Source organism: Mauremys reevesii, linkage group 1 (assembly GCF_016161935.1).
Source record: "Mauremys reevesii isolate NIE-2019 linkage group 1, ASM1616193v1, whole genome shotgun sequence".
Lineage (NCBI taxonomy): Eukaryota > Metazoa > Chordata > Testudines > Geoemydidae > Mauremys > Mauremys reevesii.
The window spans coordinates 208,231,969-208,258,809 of NC_052623.1; the positions used below are offsets into that span (position 1 = coordinate 208,231,969).

Below are 26,841 nucleotides of genomic sequence, written 5' to 3' on the forward strand. Positions count from 1 at the left end.
CTTGTGTAGTTTTTCAATAAATAACTTTTATGGTAAAGCTGGTAGTTTCCCTCTCTCTCTTTCTCTCTGAACTTTACTCTTTTGTGTATTTAGCTTCCCCCATTCACTCCGCAGCAACGCTTCTCTTACCTAAGCTAAAGATCCCTGCAGCGCCCAAAATAGAATCATAGAATCATAGAATCTCAGGGTTGGAAGGGACCTCAGGAGGTCATCTAGTCCAACCCCCTGCTCAAAGCAGGACCAAACCCAACTAAATCATCCCAGCCAGGGCTTTGTCAAGCCTGACCTTAAAAACCTCTAAGGAAGAAGATTCCACTACCTCCCTAGGTAACCCATTCCAGTTCTTCACCACCCTACTAGTGAAAAAGTTTTTCCTAATGTCCAACCTAAACCTCCCCCTCTGCAACTTGAGACCATTACTCCTTGTTCTGTCATCTTCTACCACTGAGAACAGTCTAGATCCATCCTCTTTGGAACCCCCTTTCAGGTAGTTGAAAGCAGCTATCAAATCCCCCCTCATTCTTCTCTTCTGCAGACTAAACAATCCCAGTTCCCTCAGCCTCTCCTCATAAATCATGTGCTCCAGCCCCCTAATAATTTTTGTTGCCCTCCACTGGACTCTCTCCAATTTATCCACATCCTTCTTGTAGTGTGGGGCCCAAAACTGGACACAGTACTCCAAATGAGGCCTCACCAGTGCTGAGTAGAGGGGAATGATCACATCCCTCGATCTGCTGGAAATGCCCCTACTTATACAACCCAAAATGTCATTAGCCTTCTTGGCAACAAGGGCACACTGTTGACTCATATTCAGCTTTTCGTCCACTGTAACCCCTAGGTCCTTTTCTGCAGAGCTGCTGCCCAGCCATTCGGTCCCTAGTCTGTAACAGTGCATGGGATTCTTCCGTCCTAAGTGCAGGACTCTGCACTTGTCCTTGTTGAACCTCATCATATTTCTTTTGGCCCAATCCTCTAATTTGTCTAGGTCCCTCTGTATCCTATCCCTACCCTCCAGCATATCAACCACTCCTCCCAGTTTAGTGTCATCTGCAAACTTGCTAAGGGTGCAGTCCACACCATCCTCCAGATCGTTAATGAAGATATTGAATAAAACCGGCCCCAGCACCGACCCTTGGGGCACTCTGCTTGAGTAAATACTGTGGGATTTGCTCATCAAGTGGGTTACTGCTGGTACAATTGTGATGTGAAAGTGGGGATAGGGACATGCTGAACCTGTGACATATGAGGGTGGCAGCTTGGAAGTGCTGCTCGACCCAGACCACTGAGTTCAGGAGCATAAAGGGTGGTAGCTTGAAAATGCTGCTTGACCTAGTCCACTGAGTCCAGGGGCACATAAGGGTGGCAGCCCTGAAGTGCTGTTCGACCCAGACTGCTCAGGCTTACTCTATTCCGGAGCGGTACCTGTGGCACATAAGGGGGGCAGCTTGAGAGTGCTGCTTGACCCAGACCCCTGAGTCCAAAGACACATAAGGGGTCAGTTTGATAGTGCTGATTGACCCAGTCCGCTCAGACTTGCTCTGTTAGTGTGTGTGGAGGGGGGTTCTGGGGCTGGAGGAACCCAGCCCTGGGGAACCCAGGTCCTGCAGCATAGCTCCATTGGGAGGGGACTTGCATAAGGGAGACGTAGAGCTCCATATGAAAATATACTTGACACAAGCAGTACATTGATAGAATTACAGAACCCCCCCAGAAGAGTAACCTGAATAAATGAGCATACCCCAAAGTAACGGGCAGAGCTGGTAACAACCTGGGAAGTAAGTTTGCTGCAAGGAAGTCCATGCAGGTGGATTTCAGAATGTAAGCGGCGCAACACTGATCGTGATCGGTGAGGGTTTTTTTTAATTATATGAACTTCATTATAATTATTTAAAAGAACTACAATATAATATAACAACATTATAATTATACAGCTGGGCGCTATCAATATTTAACCTGTGGCCAGCAGCTGCCCTTGAAGTTCACTGTAACCAGATTTCACCTGTATAAAAAAAATGTTAAGGGGGGCCCCACACAGGCTGATTTGCCCCAGGCCCTGCGCCCGCCTAGGGATGGCCCTGCCCTGCAAGCAGTAACCAAGGTTGCTGGAAGCCAGAGTGTGGCTGGTGTTTGCTGACAGGCTGCTGGGGTCAGAGCTGCTGGACCAGGGCTGTGGCTTTACACAGACACTCAGGGTGTGACCTGCCTGCTGTTTGGGGCTCAGCATGGGAATTACAGCAGCAAAGCACTGTGAGGAACCCCAGGTTGCAGGGCAAGGGTGACACAACCCTTCACTGGTCTGGATTGCACCCCACATGTCATAACCACCTACTGCAGTGTTTCCCAAAGTGTGAAGTATGCCCCTTTGTGAGGGGAGACATGAAGGTTTAGCTGGGGGCAAGGGCATGGAAGATTACATGAAGGCTTTTAAGGTTGCCAAAGGAGACCTTAGCTTTCAAATGTTTGGGAAATGCAGCATCCTAGGTCTCCCATCTTTCCATTAGTCAGGCTTGTCCCTCATTAACTTGCAAGAAGTAATGAAGATAGCCACATTACACCACCCCAGGCAATCTTTGCTCTCCATTGCCCCTCAAGAAGGAGAGTCTCCAGCCTGCAAATCCCGGTATGTCTGGCGAATGTGAAGTAAGGCCCAAGAGGCACACTGGAGTCACGAATGAGAGGGGTTTGGGACCACCACCCCCACCCCCCTCGCTGCCACCAGCCGCTCAGAATATTGTCATAGCGGGAAGGGGAGGAACAAAATCATCTTTTAGATCCAGGCTTGAGACAGGACCAGCCAGCAGCCAGCAGGTGCCCAGTTTCCAGTGGAATGGAGTAGTTCAGTGCCTGCAATCCAGTCCAGAGTGCAGGGGTTTACTAAGCCTTTCCTGAGGTTAGCAGTGTGGGCTAATGGTCTCTGGGGAATGTCATCTGGGATGAAGCTGCAGCAGAATCTTATTAGGGAAGATGGAGGAGGGAAGAAACATAGATCACGTGATTTGTGGATGCCCATATTTAAACAGGGCAGGCTAACATCAGAGGACCTAACACTGATCACAGATGCTCTTCCCCATAACCCTTCCCTTCCGTCACTAAATACTGCATATGCAGTAACTTTGCAAGAGCTGCAAACACCTATTTTCTAAGCTGTCATTGCCTCTATTAGAGGCGTATCTTCCTTTAGCTCACACAAGTTTCCTAGCAACCTCCTTGCGTGCATGTTAACACCTTCTAGCACAGTTACCTGTGGCCTGGCCGTCCAGGGTGAAATCTTCAAAATCTGTGCTTCAGAGTTACATTTTGGGGAGTTGGCTTGATAAAGAAACAAACCCCTTCCCTGCACCAGTGGGTACAAAGACATTTGTGGTACGCAGCTTCTCTCTGTCTGTTTTAATGAAGGTATATGACTCTTGGTGAAGGAAGTATCTGCAATGTCATATTTTGCAAGAGGTTATATTTTGGAATGTCATCGACTGGGCTTCCTCCCCGTGCAAAAACATTGTCCCACCCTCTCCCTGTCTGCCCACCCAGCAACCTCTTTCCCTTGCCCTGGAAGGAAATTGAAAATGTAGTTTCCAGGATCACTCCATGTCTGTAGGCTGCCCCCATGGCAGTTGGCTCTCTAGGGAGCTGGTGCCAAATACAGCAAAGAGACAATATTTCAAATTTGTTTGCCTGTGTTGAACAGGGTTTAAGGAACCAGAGAGCTGCCCAGGGATCCCTGTTGGGCTTAGAATCCCCAGAGCTGAGAGCCGCCTGGGGTGGGGGGTGTCCAGTTGGATGCAAAATTCCAGGGAGAAAAGAGCAGCTGACAGGGGGGAGGTATCCTGTTGGACACAGCATCCCAGAGGACAGGGAGTAGCTGGGGGGGCACATTGGACAGGGCATTCCAGGGGGCAGGGAGCAGCTGGGGCGAGGGGATGCATTGGATGCAGTATTGCAGATAGCAGTCAGCCAACCATGGAAAAATCACAGAGGCAAACCAGAGCAAAAATGGAAACATTATTTGAAAAACCCTTTGTCTCTCTCTTACCTGTCGCTTTTAGCAGCTAGATGTTGCCTCTCATATACTGCAGCCTGAGGCATTTCCTATGTGGCCCATACCTGTAAATAAACCTGGTGCTATTTTAACCACTCCCAGCTCAGCCTCACCACTATTGCCAGCTGAAACCAGCTGGCAGGAGCTGGCAGTGTTCCAGCATGAACCGTGCTGTGTGTGCACTGAGAGCATCTGCACAGCAGGGAGAGAAGTTTCACCAAAAGCCCTGAGCGAACACTCAGTAACCAGAATGAATGAGAAACGTTTCCCCATGAAGAGTCGGTACTGATGGTGATGTATTGATAAAGCAACAGCAGGGGAGGAAAATCAACCCATTCAGCACATCTCTAATTTATTCCCTTAAGAAGAATCAGCTAGCACCAACCATGCTGGGCACATCAGTGGTGCTTATCTCCCGCTACCTCCCACACTAGCCCTGTTAATAGCATGTGCTAATAAAACAACACTGCAAGTAAAATTCACTAGCAATGAATTAATTTGGATTAATTATATGAATGAGCAGCAGATGAGAGCATGGACGGTCTTGTTAAGGCACGGGCCTGGATGTCACAAGACCTCAGATCTTTCCAGCTCTGTGACTGACTTTACAAATCACCTTCCCACTATGTGCCTCGGTTTCCCCATCTGAAAAATTAAGATCATACTCCTCTCCCATTTAGGGGTGATATGAACCTTAATTAGTTTGCAAAGGTGTTTGGGATTCCTAGATGGGATGTGCTCTAGAGTGTACTGACCTATCCACATGCACAACCATATCTTCCACTGAAAACAAACACGCTGTGCAGATAAAGCATCTGCAGCTGAGGTGCACATTTTAGGCAACATGCTGCATTTTAAGGCAAACGCTGTCTCCCTCGTGTCTGTTATTTACACAGCGATTAATGAAGAACCACTTGTTTCGCCATTGTTATTTCAAATGGGCTTCTACAGCAGAAAGCAAGACATCTAGTCCTGAAAGCTCTCCCCAGGCAGAACTCCCATTGACTTCAGTGGGAGATCCAGGCCTTGTAGAACTGGGCCCAGTGGCTGGGAAACTAGAGTGCAGCTCCCAGGTGAAAATGTCTCCCTCTAATTACTGCGCTCAGCCTGCACATTAACAGCAGCAGCAAGAGGGTTTGTAATGCCTAAGCTTGTTAGCATCATGCTCAGTGAAGGGCCCTGTCTAAGAAGCAATGTAAATAAGTAAAATTTTACAAATTAACGAGCTCTCCTAATTGAAATTATCCTTGTAAATTAATAAAATTGCAGCAAATACACAAACACTGTGAAGGGTTCTTGGAGGGTGTATACTAAGGCAGGGGGTTTTGAAGGAACCCAGAGGAGATGGACACCCAGATATCATTAAAATTCAGTGGGAGTTGAGTGCCTGAGTATCCTTTGAGAGTGCTCGTCCCTGTGAATGGAGATCACCAACACCTTGTGCTATCAAGATCATTGATCAACATTAAGGGCACTGATCTAGGGGCACTGATCATGCCACTGACATCTGGACCCACCTTTATTTCATAAGTCAGAGAGGTAACTGCATCTGCCCATTCATACATTCAGAATCCCCACAGTATATATATATGAGGGGCCAGCCCATCCTCCAGCTCAGACAAGCTCTGTTCCAGCTCACTCCTCCCTCTTTTGTCCTGTTCTCCCACAGTGGATGGGAGGAGCACTTCATTCCCTCAATAAGGTACCACGGCATAATAAAATCCCTACGGTATTCTTCATTGGCAATGAGGCAAAACCCATAGGGTTCCTGTATGACACTTCCACTAGCATTTGGCCTCCTGCCCAATGGAGACCATGACCCATCTGAGCAAATATGAAGGATTACCTTCATAAGGATGCTCTCAAATCAGTGAAGAAATAACTTAAATCCAGTTAGTTTAAGTCAGTAAGGAACTAATTTAAGCTAAATTGATCTAAGCCACTTCTAAACTGATTTAAGAGTGCCCATAGAATCCTAGAAGTGTAGGACTGAAAGGGATCTCAGTAGGTCATCTAGTCCAGTCCCCACCACTTAAGGCAGGACTACGTAATAACTAGACAATTCCGGACAGGTGTTTGTCTAACCTGTTCTTAAAAACTTCTAATGATGAAGATTCCACAACCTCCCTAAACAATTTGTTCCAGTGCTTAACCATCCTGACAGTTAGGAAGTTTTTTTTCTAATGTCCAACCTAAACTGCCCTTGCTGCAATTTAAGCCCATTGGTTCTTATCCTATCCTCAGAGGTCAACAAAAACAATATAGCTCCCTTCTCCATTTAACTACCTGAAATGTGGTATCATGTCCCCTCTCAGTCTTTTCTCCAAACTAAATAAACCCAATTTTTTCAATCTTTCCTCATAGGTCATGTTTTCTAGAGCTTTAATAATTTTTGTTGCTCTCTTCTGGACTTTCTCCAATTTGTCCACCTCTTTCCTGAAATGTAGTGCCCAGAACAGGACATAATACTCCAGTTGAGGTCTAATCAGCACAGAGTAGAGCAGAAGAATTATATCTCGTGCCTTGCTTACAACACTCCTGCTAATACATTGCAGAATTATGTTTGGGGTTTTTTTGCAACAGTGTTACACTTGTAACCCTTCTGCCAGGTGGAGCCAGCAGCAACAAGGGCTGGGTTTAGTATCTATAGGTTCCTTTTCAACAATACAACACAAAACCAGCTCAAGCCCCCACCCAGTGACCTGGGACAATTACACACCACCCCTGGACCCCTCTAAGAGGCAATACTTCCCCTCTTGCAAGCACAGAGTCTGAGTGTAGCAAAAAAACTTTTAATAAATGGAGAGAAGTAACTCAGCATTAATTTGTGAAACCACTACAACTAGGGTTCATAAATATAAAGCATGAGGAAAAAACCCCACCCCCAAGTAAATTGGGCAGTGTCCTTTCCCCCTCAGGTTCTTAAGTCCAGCAACCCAAAAGTCTTTTTAACATGCCCGTTCCTTCTCTGCACCCCACTCACAGTTGCTGTTCTTGGCCAGTGCAGCCCCAGAGTTCAGAGGTTCATCCGCAGAGTTCACCTCTCCCCCTGGGTGGAAGGAGCACTTCAAGGAGGCACCTTACATGCTCCGCTGTGCCTCACTCATCGCCCCAACGGCCAATTGCCATGCCTTTCTGCGGGGCTCTGCTCTGGCCTCCTCACCACACCTCTCCACCAGCCTGACCACTCACCAAGATAGCTTCAGGGCCCCCCACTTAACACAGCTCTCAGTGATTTCAGCTGTTATTGGGGGACCCTCACCGCTGGTAAACACCAGGCAGTCTCTTAGAAGAGAGACACTATCCCAAAGTAAGTTTAATATTTAGACCTAGGGATCAATAACTTCTGCTCTGCAGCATGTAACAAGACTCTCAAATTAGTCTAAATTACCTCATTTATTAGACCATGGAAAGAGAGAAAGGGTCAAATGGCATCTAGAACCCTTAAACAGAACCCTCACTCTTTCTCCACTCATTGGCTGTTGGAATCCATGTCCCCTGCCTAGTGAGTGCCCTTCAGTTGAGGGTGAGTCCCTCCATTGGGGTATGCCAGGTATAGTACTGCTGCCCTCATTTCACACAACAAGAATAACAACCCTTTTATTACTCTGGCCCCAATAATGAGGAGACTGGGGATCCAGCACCAGCTACAAGTGATCATTTGGGCAAGCAATCCCATCATGCTGAACACCTAGGCAGGGTGGGTGTGTCCATGCAAACAAGATCAGCTCCAGAAATCCTTTTCCACAGCTCACCACTAGATGTCAGGGGAGAGCTCATTCAGACTCTGCTTACACACCGTTGACTCATATTTAGCCTGTGATACACTCTGACCCCCCAATCCCTTTCCATAGTACTCCTTCCTAGGCAGTCATTTCCCATTTTGTATGTGTACAACTGATTGTTCCTTCCTAAGTGGAGTACTTTGCATTTGTCCTTATTGAATTTCATCCTATTTACTTCAGATCATTTCTCCAGTTTGCCCAGATCATTTTGAATTTGAATCCTATCCTCCAAAGCACTTGCAATCTCCCTCTCCCCCCACCAGCTTGGTATTGTCCACAAACTTTATGTGTACTCTCTATGCCATTATCTAAACCATTTATGAAGATATTGAACAGAACTGGACCCAGCACTGATCCCTGTAGGACCCCACTCGATATCCCCTTCCAGCTTAATTGTGAACCACTGATAACTACTCTTTGGGAACAGTTTTCCAACCAGTTACGCACCCACCTTATAGTAGCTCCATCCAAGCTGTAATTCCCTAGTTTGTTTATAAGAATGTCATGCAAGACAGTATCAAAAGGCTTACTAAAGCCACATCTACCACTTCCCCCCCTCCACAAGGCGTGTTACCCTGTCAAAGAAAGCTATAAGGTTGGTTTGACAGGATTTGTTCCTGACAAATCCATGTTGTTACTTATCACCATATTATCTTCTACATGTTTGCAAATTGATTGCTTGATTATTTGCTTCTTTAGCTTTCTGGGTACTGAAGTTAAGCTAACTGGTCTGTAATTCCCTGGATTGTTCTTATTCCCCTTTCTACAGATTGGAACTGTATTTTCCCTCTTCCAATCCTCTGGAATCTCTTCCATCTTCCACAAGTTTTCAAAGATAATTGCTAATGGCTCAGATTTCTCCTCAGTCAGCTCCTTGAGTATTCTAGGATGCATTTCATCAAGCCCTGGTGACTTGAAGACATCTTCCTCGTCTAAGTAATTTTTAACATGTTCTTTCCCTATTTTATCCTCAGATTCTACCTCATTTTCATTAGCATTCATTATGTTAGATGTCCTATCACTAGTAAACTTTTTAGTGAAAAGTGAAGCCAAAAAAAGTCATTTAGCACTTCCACCATTTTCACATTTTCTCTTATTCTCTTTCTTCCCTCATTGAGTAATGGGTTTACCTTGTCCTTGGTCTTCCCCTTGCTTCAGGTATATTTGTAGAATGTTTTCTTGTTACCCTTTATGTCTCTAGCTAATTTAATCTCATTTTGTATCTTGGCCTTTCAAATTTTGACCCTACATGCTTGTATTGATTTTTTACATGTATCCTTCATAATTTTACCTAGTTTCCACTTTTTGCAGGACTCTTTTTTGAGTTTCAGATCACTGAAGATCTCCTGGTTAAGCCAAGGAGGTCTCTTGCCATACTTCCTATCTTTCCTACGCAGTGGGATAGTTTGCTCTTGTGCTCTTAATAATGTCTCTTTGAAAAACTGTCATCTCTCTTGAACTGTTTTTCCCCCTAGAATTGCTTTCCATGGGATCTTATGTACTAACTCCCTGAGTTTACTAAAGTCTGCCTTCTTGAAATTCATTATCTTTATTCTGCTGTTTTCCCTCCTACCATTCCTTAGAATCACAAACTCTGCCATTTCATGATAACTTTCGCTCAAGCTGCTTTCTGCTTTCAAATTTTCAACTAGTTCCTCCTTATTTGTCAAAATCAAATCTAGAACAGCCTTTCCCCTAGTTGCTTTCTCCACCTTTTGAAATAAAAAAATGGTCTGCAATGCATTCCAAGAACTTGTTGGCTACTCTGTGCCCTTCTGTGTTACTTTCCCAACAGAGAGGGGTAGTTGAAGTCCCCCATTACCACCAAGTCCCGTGCTTGGTATGGTTTTGTTAGTTGTTTACAAAAAGCCTCATCCAGCTCTTCTTCCTGGATAGGTTGTCTCTAGTAGACCACCTACCATGACATCACCCTGGTTTTTTTATCCCTTTTATCCTTACCCAGAGATTTCAACAAGTCTGTCTCCTATTTCCATCTCAACCTCACTGCAAGTGAATACATCTTTGGTATACAGGGCAAAACCTCATCCCTTTTTTCCCTGCCTGTCCTTCCTGAGCAAGCTGTACCCTTCTATACCAATATTCCAGTCATGTGATTATCTGTCATGCCAACTATGTCATAGTTGTGATTATTCACTGGTATTTCTAGTTCTTACTGTTTATTCCCCACACTTCTTGCATTAGTATATGTACATCTAAGATACGGATTTGATTGCCCTTCTATGTTCCCTCTTGTCTCTCTTTTATCCCTGTTACAATGACTCATGCTCCCCCCAGAATCCAACCATTGACCCAGGTCTCCATGTTCTTGACTTACCTGTGGGTTTTTGTCTCCTGCCTCCCTCAAACCTAGTTTAAACCTTACTCGATTAGCCAGTCAGTATCCAAAGATACTCTTTGCCTTCCTCAATAGTTGGAGCCTATCTCTGCTCAGCAGTCCTTCCTGGAACAGCATCCCATGGTCAAGGAAGCCGAAGCCCTCCTGCGACACCATCCTCGCAGCCAGGCCTTCACCTCCAGGATGCATCTGCTCTGCCTGGGCCCCTACCTTTGACCAGAAGGATCAAAGAGAACACCACCTGCACTCCAAACTCCTTTACCCTTACTCCCAGAGCCCTGTAGTCACTTCTGATCTGCTCAGGGTCATACCCTGCAGTATCAACTTTGCCCACATGAAAGAGTAGCATGGAGAAGTAGTCAGAGGGCACAATGATCCTCAACAATCCCTCTGTAACATCTTAGATACAGGCCCGTGGCAGTCACTACACCTCCCAGGATACCATGTGAGGCTGACCCCTGGGAGCCTCCATCCCCTTCAGAAAAGAATCAACAACCATCACTACCCTACATTTCCTCTTGGGATGGTGGACACAATTCTCCCAGTCTTGGGGTACAGAGCTTCTCCTCCTTCACCTTTGGGGGATGACTCCTCATCCCTTGTTGCCAGGGTAGCAACGGTCAGTGGGTTGAGAGCAGGAGTGGAGCACTGCCTGCTGCCCGAAGTAGCCAGCAGCCAGTGTCCTTCCTGTGACAGAGCCTCTCCCGGTGGTGTGCCAGCAATCCTCCCTAGTTGAATAGCTTCCTCAGCCTTGGAGGTCTCCATCTGAATATTTCCAAGGAATTCCTCATGGGCACAGATGCTCCTCAGCCTAGACACCTCCTCCTGTAGCTCTCCCACCTGTTTCCTGAGAGATTCCACCAGCAGACACCTTTCACACTGCATGGTCTCCCCAGCCTGGCTTTCTATGAAAGGGAAATGCGGGCCATAGTCTTTGCAAATCCACACCAGGATCTGGGTAGAGGCATCTATCCAATACGTAAAAGATGGTTACAAGGAGGTGGGAGAAAAATTGTTTTTCTTAACCTCTGGGGATAGAACAAGAAGCAATGGGTTTAAATTGCAGCAAAAAAGGTTTAGGCTGGACATTAGGAAACACTTCCTACTGTCAGAGTGGTTATGCACTAGAATAAATTGCCTAGGGAGAGTGTGGAATCTCCATCATTGGAGATTTTTAAGAGCAGGTTGGACAAACACCTGTCAGGAATGGTCTAGATAATACTTAGTCCTGCTATGAATGCAGGGGAACTAGACTAGATGACCTCTCGAGGTCCCTTCCAGTTCTGTGGTTCTATTCTATGATCTATGGCCAGTGTCTGGATACAAGTGCAAGAGGAGGAGACAGGAGCAGTATTGGCACTAGTGGTACATCCTTTCCTAATCATACTGATTATACCCTCCTACAAACTCCATCTCAAATTCCCGTTTGCTGTCCCCTGTTTGCTAGCTCCTCTGCATCACTTAGCCTCTGGCTTTTAAGCCCTTCTCTCCTAGGTCAGCCCTACCCCCTCGTTAATCACACAGTGGGAGGACGATCATGAGGCTGATCAAAGATGATCAAGGTAACAAAAACTCAAGCCCCATGCAGAGGTTTGCATCAGTTTAGCTAAAGCAGAGGAGGCGTGTGTGCAGACAAGCTGTTAGCTGGTGAAAAGTCACTGTAAGCAGATGGCATTTCTATCCTGATCCTACACACTACCTACATGCAGTATGTAGTGTCCAAACTTACCCACTTCCTGGAGTTTCATTTACTGAAAACAAATAACAAACACATCTCAGCCTGAACTTCTTTCTGACACTGGCTAATCCCTGCAGGATCCTGCTAGCTCCTTCTACCTTGGAAAAACTCTTGAGTTGGAATTAATATGATCCATCTCATCTGATTTCCAGAATGAGTCAGCAGAATAGCTCTGCAGCTCTCTTTAGCACCCAAGCATCTGCTACTCTGTAACAGGCAGATATTGTTTATGTTCTCACTTGACCAGTGAACATGCAAACTCATGTGTGACTTCGTCTACATGCAGATTTTAAATCTAGTTTCTATGAAAACCCCTTCGGGCATACACTTGAAATTCATTCTCCACAAATGTTTTTGTCACTAAAACTCAGTTGCTCACATATTTGCAGAACTTAAACAGGAGAGGGGTGCAAGCATGTTCCAAAAGAATTCACTTGGAAATTTAAATGAATATTCATAAAAAAAATCAGTATTTGCCCCATTCTAGCTAAACTTTTCAGTTTCTTGAACGTTGCTGCAAATTCTGGGCTTCTGCAGGGTCCTAATGCTGGCACTGTAATTCAAGCATGTTAAAATGAATTATAAAAGGAAGGGATGGCTAGGGTGAATGTGTTAAATATTGCACTCACACAAAACATTTTCCCCTGCCTTTTCAACAATGTTTTGGTACAAGGAAAGGTAACATAGCTAAGCAGCTAAAACCTGTGACTAAAGATTTATACACAGAACTTAGCAAGCATTACCATCAAGTGGCTGGATTGCTCCATGATTCTCTGTTTTAAGTAGAGAAGTGGCCTGAAACAAAACCCTAGAGCCCAGCTTCTTTGCTAAACAGCAGTGAAGTTCAGATCTGGAAACAAAACATGCAAGTGACTCCTTCCTCTATAATGAGCTGAGCCAAAATCTCTGCTCCAGACTCCAAAAAATTTTAGAGTGGGATTTCAATGCTCCAAACATTGAATCTCAAAGTTACCCGCTGTTTCCACTACATGGTAGACTGGCCAGGATTTCGTAAGAGCCGATGTCCATTGTAAAGCTCTCCTGACATGTTAGCTTCAACAACAGAACCACCCAAAAATGCTTTCCAGCTCTCTCAGTACAATGGTAAGGTTGGTCCACACAGACCAGCCTCTCACTTTCATGTTCTTTCAGTTCCCTTCCATCTCTCTGCTGGAAAAGCAGCAGCAGCAGCAAAGTTTGGCAATGAGAGCTTCTTCAGGAAAGTGAAACACTGTACTGGGTTCTCTCTGCTTTACATGCAACCGCTTAGTCTAATTTCTCCTGACATTTCTTCCGTAATAGCAACAGCAACATGTCAGGAGTAATTAGACCAAATGGTGGTCGAGTCCCAGAGGAGAACATACATCTGCCATGATCTGCTCCCACTTAAAAAACAGGGAGCCTTTCCCCGACTGGGGGAGGGAGAAGAGAAGGGAGGGAGAATGGTGGCGTGACTTCCTGGGGAAGGAGCACAGTCAACAGCTCCAAGCTGGGAGAGACGCTATGGCAATGAAATCAGACGGCTAGGATTGTGTTGTTGTTTTATTTAAATGCTCAGATCTACTCAAGCAGTGATTATAATGCAATTAATGCATGGCTAGGGGGTGCTGCAGACAGTTAAGGTCTCCCCCGCAGATTGATACAGAGAAAAGTACAGCAGAGTTTCCCTATGAAGTGTTGTTAGCGACACAAAATGGTCTTTTAAGGTAAAGAGCCCCATCCATGGGAGAATTTGGGATTTGGAATTTTTTAAGGTTATAATGATTCTTATTAACATAATGATCTGTGGCAGAGGAGTGCAGAGCATAACTGTGTCAGAAAAGCACAAGTTGCCTTGGCATTCTTCCAATGCTGGGCTGTCTGTGTACCAGACCAGCCCCCAGGTGTAACTTACTAGCTGGTTTATAGGCTGCTCCAGCAACCAATATGGCAACTGTAGGTCTTGGAGTGTTGGGATGTTCTAGCTACCGGCCCTTTTCCCCAACCATATTCCCCATGCCAACAGCTGGGGGGGATGAGAGTTTATAGGAGCAGGCTCTATGCGACGTAAAGATCCTCCCATGGTTGGCTAGCCCAGGTTGACACACTGCAGCACTGACTCTAGCCCTTTATCTTTGGACTTGAACACTTGGTTTCAGAAACCGGACACAATTTTCAGCTATGCACAAGCACAGAGCCACATTCACAAATCATGTAAGTAGGTGGGACTCCATGGAAGCCAAAGTATTTGCACCTGCTTAAACAGAGGCTGAAGTGGGCTCATAGTATTTTCAAGAATGAGGTTGTGAAGGCTAGGACTATAACAGCGTTTAAAAGAGAACTGGATAAATTCATGGTGGTTAAGTCCATAAATGGCTATTAGCCAGGGGGGTAAGGAATGGTGTCCCTAGCCTCTGTTTGTCAGAGGATGGAGATGGATGGCAGGAGAGAGATCACTTGATCATTACCTGTTAGGTTCACTCCCTCTGGGGCACCTGGCATTTGCCACTGTCGGTAGACAGGATACTGGGCTAGATGGACCTTTGGTCTGACCCGGTACGGCCGTTCTTATGTTCTAAGAATGTCATAGTGTTTTCAAGGCTGCATTTTAATCAGTGACACCCCACCCCCATTTCCTTTATTGTCAGTACTTCTGCCTAAACTATTCTGCGAGTAGTCACAGAAACCACCATATAAAATCAGAAGCGTTCTCGGCTGTAGCTTAAATTCAGCACTGACATAAATGTGTGCACTTCTAGTGATGTCACTGGGGTTATGCTCACTTTCACCAAGGCTGATCTTGGCCCTGTACCTGGGAGATAGAACAATTTTGTGAAATCAGGTGTTAATATTTCAAGGAAAGGGAAGTGTGTTTTGTTGGGGAAAATTGTTCTAAATAATTGGCAACCAGTGTACTGTAAGCACATTTCAGTCCCTACATCCTGCACAGATTCTCCTCCCACCCCCCGTGCCCAAAAAAGTGAGTATTACTAGTATTGGTTGAATAGCAGAAGCCCTGTTTCAAGAATCAGAGCCCTGCATTTGATTTGCTTTAGTCATGATGTCTTATTGGTATTTGCAGGTATTCGGACAATCACAGGGTGGATAATCCTGAGAACATTCTGAATTTTAGCATTCATAACTATTTGTCCACAAAGTTTACCGTAGGAAGTGATTTGTTATTTTCCTGTTTTAGAAGTTCTTGTCATCCAATCAGAAAGCAGAAATTCCACTTAAGAGGCCAACCACAAATCACAAACAACTAGCACTAAGTGGGTTGAAACCATTTGCAAACAACCTACTGGCACAGTCTGAAAACTGTCATAACTGTTTGGTGCAATTCTTATGAACAGATGCATTCAAAGAGATCATGACTGGGTCCCAAACAAGTAATGAACAGAAGAGGGAGTTAATTTGGAAGGAATAACATTCACACTGAATAATCCATACATCTCTGCTATGTACCAATATTACCACAAAAAGCCATAGCCTGGAGCATATAGAAGGTATGATGCATGGTGTTAATTGCTTGAGTCTTATTTGCTGCCTTTGTCATAGTCTGTATTCTTAAATCACAAAGACACAATGCCCCAGTGGATACCAAGCAGAAGTATGGCTGCTTTCTGGCTTCCTTATCTTCTCCTTGTGGAAGCTTTGAATGCTGAACTGTTTTGCAACAGTATTCTTGGGACTCCAGTCAATCAGTCCAACCCGGGGGCCTGAAGCAGACGAGGAGATGTGATCAAGTAGGCACTTCACAGATAAGTTTTCAGCAGATTATACAGGCACTTATGGATCTTTATTTTAATTCTCAGCATGGCATTGTCACCATCGCATGAGCCCTGGCTTTCATTCTGCGGCGTGGTTATTATGCTAATAACTATTCTCAAGAAAGCCACCGTGGATCAGACAGATGTTTGCAAGCAGTTCATGGCATTCAAGACTGAGTCGAAATCTGAGCCCTTGCTTGCCTCACTGCTAATGAACATGTCCATGTCAGGATCCAGGTTCAATGAACAATTGTATAGTTTCAGAGACAAGTTTGCCAACTGAAAACTATTGTTTGGGAACTCTGCTGGATTTCCTCTCTCACAGCTGACTGGGACATAGAGAGGCTATTGCTCTCTTTGTTGAATGTACCCCATTTTCTCCTGTTCATCCCTTTAATGTTCTTCCATCCCCCAGGAAGCGATTCTCCCCCTCAAAGCATGGATTGTAAAAGCAGCATGTTCTGACATGGTCTCAAGTGTTAGGTCATGCTTCTGCAGTTGCTTTTGGAGACTTGTGAACACATACTGTGTGTGTCTGGTGCAATATGCATTAGCTGACGTTTAGATACACAAGATTTCCATTTGACCGCTGCTCAGAGGAGGATTCAGAGTATGTGACAAGAGCATGCCCGGAGTGGAGAATGCTGTTCAGAAGATCAAAAGAATGTTCAAACCATCACACGTCAATCATCTGGGGAAACTGAAATGCAGCAGATTCCTGAGGTATGGATTCAGCGCACAAAGCTGATCAAGTCCTGAAATAAATGAGACACATTGTGCATGGAACTGCTGACTGCCAAGTGAGCTGTGAGCTATATGCCAGACACCAGAACCTGCTCTCTGCCTCTTTCAAATTTGGTTGCATATATTTTTTTAATTTCCATAAGACATTACTTCCTCTAAAGTTCCCTTTGTTGCGCCTGGTGTGATTCACAGCACCCATCCGTATTTACCCCCAGGATGGTTGATGTAGCAGGTAGCTGTTGTGATGGGGTTGACTCACTGTTAGTGCCTCCTTGTGGGCAGAGATGGCGTAGCAGCTTTCTTCCTATCAGGTCCCTCCTGCCAATGGTCACTCCCTCCCTGTGATGATCTGCCTCTTCCTGCAACTTGGCCCTCTGAACAGGTCACTTTAAAGTCTCTCCCCTTCCAGGGTAGTCCACTGACAAAAAGCAAGGGGAAGTAACACCAAAAAGTGGAGTCTATAGGAAATAGAGGGACATGATTCCCTCTCAAGGCATGTCAGAATCTGGCTCTTCTTTCCCTCAAGGAGGAGCCTTCAGGCAGCAGTGGCTTAGGAAGCTCCCACCTTTCATCAGGAACTAAGGGTTGAGGGTTTGTTCTCTCCCCTGCCCTGCCAACGAGGGAGCTGCTCTGCTCCCCTTTTAAAGCTCCTCCTCCAGCCAGTGCATGACTTCCATGTGTGGCAGAGCAGAGCTGCCTGAGCCCCAAGCAGCTCCTCAACCCCTTGTTGCCCAGTGTGGGGTTTGTGTGCCCCATCATCACACTGTGTACCTTTAGAGATAGTCTGTCTACTGCGTACCGTACCTTTAACTATAGAAGCGTCGATATGCAGGGGCTGCTGGAGGCAGCTACCATTATGGGTTCAAGTCTGGACAGGGAATGGTGTGTGTTGAGCCCTGGTGTGTGATCTCTCTCATGTTATTTTGTTTATGCGTCTCCTTAGTCCGAGATAAAAATAAACTAGAGTGAACGCAGCATAGTTTGTTCCTTATGTATACGGGATGATATAACAGCTGCCTTTATAGCAGCCAGCGTTCCATTTTCACAGTGTTCTCCAGGCTCAGATGTTCCCAAGGAAAGCAACACCTGGCCACCTTACTTCAGAATTAAAGTTGACAAAAACACAGACCTTGGGTCAAGTTTTTACTAATGCCTAAGTGCCATTTTCAAATGTGACTTGGGCACTTAGGAGCCCAAGTCTCATTGAAAGTCCAGGAGATTTAAGCTCCTAAATCACTTTTGAAAATGGTACCTGGATGTAAGTAACATTTTTACCGATGGTTAATTTGTGTGCAATCTGTTGAACCACCAATTCATACAGGGATGGCGTTAGATTGCTATGTCCCTCTGGAAGGCAGCAACAATACGTCACTGGTGCCAGGGAGAGCTGGGTGTCACAACTCATTTTCTAAGGGTTGGTCTCATGCCTGATGCTGAATTGTGTCAGCAGATTTCCCCTGTCTCCACAGGACATTATCAGCTTGGAGGTGACTGAGTTACTTTCCATAAATAATGAATATATTAGACACTCTTCTCTTGGCTAATTTCTCATGAGCTTTTCAAACAGTGAGGCCCATTGGTGAAGCCTTCCCATTTGGAACAGAGGGCTTTTGATGTAGGCTATTTTCGCTTCAGTTTGATCACTCCTGGATCAGCTAAATGTTCGTGCGATATAGAGCACATTCTGTAGCAGCAATTAAAGGAAACCTATTTTGATTTCAATAGTGTCACACAGGATCTGGATACTCATGCACTTTGCAGCACACAAAATGGGTGAGAGCTGCCCCAGGTCTCACTTGTGCTGCTGGTCGTAGCCATTTCGGTGACATTATTGTGGGAATCATAGAAGCTGGTGTGGCTTCTGAGAAGTGAACTTCTTGAAAGCCAGGGAGTAATATGCTAGGCTTCTACAGCTCACATCCTTGTGTTAAGTTGCTTTGTCTGTGGAGACAATAGGAGTCTTTGCACAACAGTTTATGGGTGCATTGTTCAATTCTTGGCAGTAAAGCCTCTGACAAAGCTAGGGTTTTCCTGAAGGAAGGTTGGGTGTGTGGGGGGAGGTGGAAATCAAGATAGTCTTCTCTTGCCATTTGACATTTAGATGTAGTAACACTAGAAGTGGCCACCTGTATTCTCTGTCTTAGTCCCGATTAATTCTGAATTGACAAGTACACAGATTGTTTGATCTTTTAAGTTGCTTTCCTCTATTCTTGCTATACAGACATTCAGGGCCAGATTCTCAGTAGTGTAAATTGGTGTAACACCATTAAGGATCTGGAATTTTATTTTTCAAGAGGGTCTAAGCCCCAGATATTCCTGGTAAATAATATTAACACACAATCCGTATCGCTGTCTCAGGAAATGTGCACCCACTGGAATCAGTGGGCGCTTTGGGAGTGCAGGATTAGGTTCTTGGTATTCATACACTAAGAAAATCCTAAAACCTCAGTGGAAAGAGAGTTCTGTCCCATTTCTCTATTGCAAAAATCCTTAATACCCAGTTGTGACACTTGATGCAAGTAACACTGCTAGCCACAGCAGAATTATACCTTGTAACTTAGGTGTTACCAATATCTCCCCTGTAAACTCCCCTCCATTGTCAGGGAGTCGCTTCTTACTTCTGGACACCACCCTCTTGGTTCCTACCCATGAAGGAAGCATTGTAAACAGCCCTTTTTTAAATGCACAATCACCTTTAAATAGGGTGACCAGATGTCCTGATTTTATAGGGGCAGTCCCGTTTTTGGGGTCTTTTTATTATATAGGCTCCTATTACCCCCCACCCCGGTCCCGATTTTTCACATTTGCTGTCTGGTCACCCTACCTTTAAATAAATAACCATTTTCCTTCTCCACACATTAATCCCCACCCTGCCTCTTCCCAAATATCAACAGGACGGGAAGAAATACCAGTGCATGATTCTCTAGTGCCAGTGCTATGCTTTGGGATGCTGTTACCCCACTACAGTAACTCCTCACTTAAAGTCATCCCAGTTAACGTTGTTTCATTGCTGATCAATTAGGGAACATGCTCGTTTAAAGTTGTGCAATGCTCCCTTCTGACGTCGTTTGGCAGCTGCCTGCTTTGTCTACTGCTTGCAGGAAGAGCAGCCCGTTGCAGCTAGCTGGTGGGGGCTTGGAACCAGGGTGGATCAGCAGCCCCCCTATCAACTCCCCCTCCCATAAGTTCCCTGTGCTGCAGCCACCCAGCAGGCTAGTAATTGCAGCTGTCCCTCCCGCCACTGCCATGTGCTGCTCCTGCCCTTTGCCTTGGAGCTGCTCCCCGAGACTCCTGCTTGCTGTGCAGGGGGAAGGTAAGGAAGAGGGGGGCTAATGTCAGGGTGTCCCCTTCCCCCCTGCTCCTGCACCCCGCTTACCCCATCTTCCATAGAGCAGGGCTCAAGATGGAGGGCGCTTGCAGCAGCTTCGGTCTCAGCAAGCTGTTCTAATTAACAAGGCAGTGTACTTAAAGGGGAAATGTGCATATCTTCCTCCATTCCTGCTGCCTTGTAGAGTGTGAGAGTTAACCCTTGAGGGCTCAGCCAATTGCTAGTTCATCATTTAGCAGTAAGGGAAATATCCCACCCTCTGACTCCTCCACCTCAACCAAGCTTCACAATCATCATCACTGTGTACCAGTATTAAATTGTTTGTTTAAAACTTATACTGTGTGTGTGTAGATATATATATATATATATAATATAGTCTTTTGTCTGGTGAAAAAAATTTCCCTGGAACCTAACCCCCTCATTTACATTAATTCTTATGGGGAAATTGGATTCACTTAACATCGTTTCGCTTAAAGTCGCATTTTTCAGGAACATAACTACAACGTTAAGTGAGGAGTTACTGTATTTCTCCCTAGTCACAAGATCTCATAGGCGGGGCTTGGTTGCCTTGCATCAGAGTTATGATGACAGCAGCATTGCATCCAGCTTATGCCAAGAGCTGAACAGCTGGAATTGCACCTGCCCGTATGGAACAGGATCTTGGATGGAGTTTCTCGGTGCTGCCCGTGACATTTCCTTGTCCCTTTCAGATCTGTCACAGCCAGTTGTAAACTCCTTGACATAATGGAAGGTGCAGGGTATCACCAGACAAGGCACGGGAAGGAGCCAGCCTGCTGTTCCCTACAGATGCCACATCAGCTGTGGTAAAGTGTTTAATGGGGGCAAGAGGCATGGGGGTATGGAGGAACCACATAGAAAGAAAGATATGGGAGGAGAAAACGGGTCATTCAGCCTTCTATGCACAGGTGCTGCTGGGAGAGCCCAGAAATAAGAGATAGGGTCAAGCTGATGAATTTGGATCCAGAAGTTTTGACCCATTTCTAAGAAAAATGGGCTTGACCTGGTCAATCAGTGCAGCTAGCAACCCCATAGACAGTGCAAAGGTTTTTGAGCAAGGAGCCATCCACTAGTGTTGAAAAATCTAAGCTCTTTGAAGCCATAAGACTGCCATTGCTAGCCTCTCTGAGGAGTTAAAAAAAAAGTGAACAAGGGCAAACCAGGATCCTAGGCACTATGATAACACAAATAATAAATAATGAATAATAGTTATCTACTTAGCGACTCCCAACACCACAGTATCTGAACCAAAAAGTTACCCTTTCACACATCCATAAGAACATAAGAAAGGCCATACCAGGTCAGACCAAAGGTCCATCTAGCCCAGTATCATGTCTTCTGACAGTGACCAATGCCAGGTGCCCCAGAGAGAATAAGCAGAACAGGTAATCATCAAGTGATCCTTTCCCTGTCACCCATTCCAGCTTCTGGCAAACAGAGGCTAGGGACACCATCCCTAACCATCCTGACTAAAAGTAATTGATGGACCTATCCTCCATGAACTTATCTAGTTCTTTTTTGAACCCTGTTATAGTCTTGGCCTTCACAACATCCTCTGGCAAGGAGTTCCACAGGTTGACTGTGCGTTGTGTGAAAAAATACTTCCTTTTGTTTGTTTTGTTTGTCCAATTTATCTTGGGGCTGCTATTATCAACTCTAGCTTGAGCCACTTGATGTCTTTCTGAGGAACTGTAAAATGATTTCAAAGAAACTGAGTGACATTTACCTCAGAAGCTCAGAGGAACTGTGGCCTCTCCTGATTGTCCAGTGTGGCAGTTCTAGGACATCCAGTCTCTCTTGCTGCTCAGGTTCTTAGTAGCACACAGCAGGTTAGGATGGGCAGTGAAGAAGACAGCATCTGGCAGGTTGTCTGGGTATGTTAGAGTTTGTCCCTTCATCCGATTCCCATCTTCTCCGTCATCCCTCACGGGTCTTTGCACAGAAAAACCTGATGTTTCTCCCTAGAGTGACACGACAAGCACATTTCATGCAGATTAGACTATACAAGATATGGTCACTCAGAAGTCCAGGCGGAGATGACCATCAAACTTTAGGCTCACCCAACTCAACATCATGAGTACCCAGAACCTCAGCCATTGCTGCTAAACTACCACTTGAAGAATACTCATGAGCATAGGCCTCCTTCTGCTTCCCCCATCACCTGGCCCAGCCACTCTGAAGACATTGGGTGAGTAGTCATGCATGCCTTAGTGCTATTGCATACACATGAAGACCCCTATATCCTGAAATTGACTCTAACCCTGAAGCAAACAGGACCAAATTATATAGGCGCCTGACTCCTCCCACTTCCAGAAGCTTCTGCAAGGCTTAGCTGTTAATTAGGGTTAGCTGACCTACACCCTAGTTCTAATTTCCTGCTTCTCAGAGGTCTTTTTCTCCTACCTGTGTGACAGTCCATTCTGTCACAAAATGAAATGTGTTGGATTAACTACTTGCTGTGAATCATTCACTTGGCTGTTCCTATGGCAATACTTTCCCTGTGGTTTGCTATAAAGCAGGTTCTAATGTTCTATCTAATTAGGCACTTATGTGGTCTTCCTCTTAGTACCTTACAGTTGTTAATGGATTTTATCCTTACCATCAAAGTAGTATTATCCCCATTTCACACAGAGGAAACTGAAAGACAGGATAGATTAAATGACTTGACCAAGGTCATACAGCAAGTGTGGTTGAGCCAAGAATTGAACATGCATCTTCTCAGCTGGAGCCTAAGGCTAGGGCTCCAGCACTAACCTCATCAAACACAGTCGCTGAGCTGCTGTAAACCACAGCTCATGACAGATATTTAAGAAAGAAAAACAACAGCCATCTCCACAACCCCTGCATAGAGACAATTCTTTCTGTCTTTCACTCCTTCCTTCCTTCCTTCCCGGGCACTAGGATAACTTACCATTAAGAAAGCAAACCCATCACATTTTGAAGAGACAAAGCCAGAGCAAGGGGGATGGTGATGGAGGCTGAGACAATGTATTTTTAGTCATTTCAATAAATTATGGAGACGTGAAGTTGATAATTTATTGAAGAAGGGAATCGGGGGATTCTATGTAAATGTTTTCAGATGAATAATTAATGTGGCTTTCTAACATCAGGGGGTCTTTAATTAAAGCCTCTGTTAAACAAGGCAAGGCATGAGACAGGCCCAGCCTGCAGCAGCTAATTGCATCTTTCGCATGTACAGCAGCAATTTAGAGATGAAGCATCATTCGCATCCTTAGAGGAGGACAGATCCCTCCTGGAGTGAGTGATGTGATACTTTGTAGGCTAGCCCAGTGGCCCTGGGGCTGATCTGTTGGAGATCACATGTTAAATTAGGGTTGGCATATATGCCAGCTGCCAGGTGGGGGGTACAGGTGCAGGGCTTCTGAGGCTTCTAAGCAATGCAGAAAGCAAAATGTAACCTTAAAAGACAAGAAATGCCAGGGGCCCTTCCTGTCTGCCTGTCCCCATGCCCTCCTCCCCACTCTGTCTACCTGTGTCCCTCCCACTCCATGTCCACCTGCTCCCATGGACCCCGCCTGTTCTGTCTGCCTACACTGAGGTAGCTCATAGTAGGTGTGAAGTGCAGGGATAACGGAGAAGTCCCAGCAGTGGGGTAGGAGGGTAAGTCAGGATTTGTCCTACCATTAAGCTACTGAAAACCCTTTCTTAACCCCAGCACAGCACCCTAAATGGCCCCTCACTAAAATTAAAACTCTCCTGAACTCCTGGGCTCTTTGTTCTTCAGGGATTTCAAATTAGGCTCCTCTTCCCATTGTTATTTTAATTCAAACACCAGCAACCGATGGTCTGCCGATGGTCTTTTAACCAATGTTAAAAGTCTTCTAACATGGTGAGTTTATGGGGGGAGAGTCCACCAAAGGCAACAAGGGAGAACACAGCACAGCCCCCCTCCTGTTCCTTCTGTTGTTGTAAAGAATGGGTGGGAAGAGTTGTGGTGGTGACTGAGTAAATTGTACCTTCAAGACCCTCTACATCATAGAATCATAGAAGATTAGGGTTGGCAGAGCCCTCAGGAGGTCATCTAGTCCAATCCCCTGCTCAAAGCAGGACCAACCCCAACTGAATCATCCCAGCCAGGGCTTTGTCAAGCTGGGCCTTAAAAACCTCTAAGGATGGAGATTCCACCACCTCCCTAGATAACCCATTCCAGTGCTTCACCACCCTCCTAGTGAAATAGTGTTTCCTAATATCTAACCTAGACCTCCCCCACTGCAACTTGAGACCATTGCTCCTTGTTCTGTCATCTGCCACCACTGAGAACAGCCGAGCTCCATCCTCTTTGGAACCCCCCTTCAGGTAGCTGAAGGCTGCTATCAAATCCCCCCTCACTCTACTCTTCTGCAGACTAAACAAGCCCAGTTCCCTCAGCCTCTCCTCATAAGTCATGTGCCTCAGCCCCCTGATCATTTTCATTGCCCTCCGCTGGACTCTCCCCAATTTGTCCACATCCTTTCTGTAGTGGGGGGCCCAAAACTGGACACAATACTCCAGGTGTGGCTTCACCAGTGCCACACAGAGGGGAATAATCACTTCCCTCGATCTGCTGGCAATGCTCCTACTAATGCAGCCCAATATGCTGTTAGCCTTCTTGGCAACAAGGGCACACTGCCGACTCATATCCAGCTTCTTGTTCACTATAATCCCTGGGTCCTTTTCTGCAGAACTGCTGCTTAGCCAGTCAGCCCACAGCCTGTAGCGGTGCATGAACATCACACCATCTGACATGTGTTTGGGTCCATGGCAGTCTCATGAAGGAAAACATAAAAGCCTCATTGCTTTGGACTTTGAAAATAAGAGTGGAAGATATATGGAATGACAGTAGTTGCTCCATAGTTAAGTTGCAGCTGAGTTTCCAGTATAAACCTAGTTATGACTCCCCCACTAAAAATCCACAGTAAAAGTCAGAGGGGCCTCAAAACTGGTAAGTTAAATCTCAGGCCAAGATTGAATTTTCTAGAAAATTTAAAGTGAATTAACACTAGGGCTCATTAGTTTTATCATCTTGGGGGTGGTGGGGAAGCTGTTAAAAGTCTTCTAATTTCCCTACCCCCACTTTGGAGCAAAAACAATAAAAAAAAAAACAGAAGAAAAGACAGATAAAACCTACTTTTACAGGCCTCTCCTAGCTGAGATCTAGTCCCCAGGACCAACGTTTACTTAATTAATTTGAAAACATAAAAGTTATTAACATTTTCTTTAGTAATGTTGCTAGGGAACATTGGCTCTGGTTAGCTATCATGAGATCAACGGAATCTGCATTCACAAGCACAGACTGGGTATTGCAGGACTAAGGCAGAAGAGAGTCAAGGGCTGATAGTGCACAGATGTCACACAATACTGTACCACCACGAAGACCTGTTTGTGGGGTGAGGGGATGCGCAAGAGTTGCTCAGGGGTGCAGAAGGAGAGGACAAGGGGAACTATTAGGGCTTCCCACCCTTCTCCATCCAACAAAGTTCATGGAATTCATCGAAAAACATTCCCAATGCAGTGGGCTGAAAGAGTTTCTTTGGCTGCAGAAGCCATATTTGGAGGCACCCATTTTTGATACTCTACATGCAAAGCGGGGTAACTGGGAGGCTGGCACTGCTCAAAGGTCAGAGCTCAGGTAGTTTGGGTGCCTCTTCTGCACATTCCTACACTTGAAAGGTTGGGATGTTTTTGTCCAGTTTAGGTGTGCATTTCCTGACTTTCTTTCTAGCGTGTATTTTCTGCTTATTTGTTCACTCCAATGTTCCTGAAAGGAACAATATCTGCTTGCAACCTTAGCAAAGATTTTTTGTAGAGTAATTGCACTATAAAAGCTATGCCAGGATACACTGTCAGACCCAACCCTGCAGTTCTGAGCCTCTGCTGCTCTCTTGTGGGAAGAGCTGGAAGGGACACTGCAAGTGGATATTTTTCTGCCTGACAGAAGAGTTGGGTTTCTCCCCACACTCATGCTCAGGCCCCATCTGCCCCCAACAAATAAACGGTCACACCAATGTATGAAAACTTAACAGTTCAGTGCAACACCCCCCACCCCAGCCCCTATGACAATATTATTTTAATCATGTTCTTATCATGTTACAGCCTTTCAAAAGCTCACGGGTGCAGCATGCCTCAGGAACACTGTTCAGAACAGGGCCGGCTCTAGACCCCAGCGTGCCAAGCGCGCACGTGGGGCGGCATTTTCCCGGGAGGGCGGCAGGCGGGTCCGGCGGACCTTCCGCAGTCATGCCTGCGGAAGCTCCACCAGAGCCGCGGACCAGCTGCAAGAGGTCCCATGGAGGCGCGGGACCGGCGCCCAGCAGCGCGCCCCCTGCGGCGTGCTGCCCTGCTTGGGGCGGCCGAATTCGTAGAGCCGCCCCTGGTTTAGAACCAGCCTACCAGGGGATCTCACATGTGGTAACATCTCAGATCTAAATCTTTCCTTCCCCTTTCCCTGGCTTCAGCTATATTCTCTTCCCCCTTGAATCTCCTCCATCTCTAACCCAAGAGCAGTCTCTTTCTCCCTCAGTGTTGAGCTCAGTGTTGGTATCTGTCTATAGTATTTTATATTGAAGCACCACCATAGTATCTGAGCACCTCACAGACTGCAACATGTGTATTCTCCCAACACCCCTGTGAGATCAGGAAGTGCTATTCTCCCCGTTGTATAGATGAGAAACAGAGGAATTAAGGCCCAGATACACAAAGGCATTTAGGCACCTAACTCCCATTGAGCTCAGTGGGAGCTAGATACCCAAATGTTATGTGCTTGCAACCTTAGGGGAGTATTGTGTGGGGGAACATACTACAAAAGGTATGGGAGAATACACCGCCAGACCCAGCCCTATGCTTCTGAGTCCAGTGGGACAGAGGGACCCAACGACCTTTAAGAATCTGAGCCTAAGTCACACAAGAAGTGTGGGGTAGAGCCGGGATTTGAAGATAGGTCTCGCAAGTAATAAGCTAGTGCCTATTGGACCATCCTTCCTCTTACTTTTCTCACTGACCCCCCCTCAGAGCCACACTGCAAAGTCACTCATTCATAATCCAGTATTTGGGAAGGGCTGGAATCAGGGCTGGATGGGGTTTTTAAAGC

General features: G+C 45.7%; 1 long non-coding RNA gene across 2 annotated transcripts in view; it reads right to left on the reverse strand.

The window, feature by feature from the left end:
- Nucleotides 1–3,259: 3,259 nt before the first annotated feature.
- The window catches only part of LOC120383493, a 29,471-nt gene continuing 5,889 nt past the window's right edge, over nt 3,260–26,841 (reverse strand). The window contains exons 2-4 of one of the 2 annotated variants that reach the window (XR_005588480.1): nt 21,481–21,715; nt 4,031–4,101; nt 3,260–3,423 (exon numbers count right to left, since the gene is read on the reverse strand). This is a non-coding gene — a long non-coding RNA (uncharacterized LOC120383493). Of the gene's footprint in view, nt 3,424–4,030; nt 4,102–15,274; nt 16,420–21,480; nt 21,716–26,841 lie in introns of those variants that run through there. The other variant, XR_005588481.1, reaches the window with a different exon arrangement.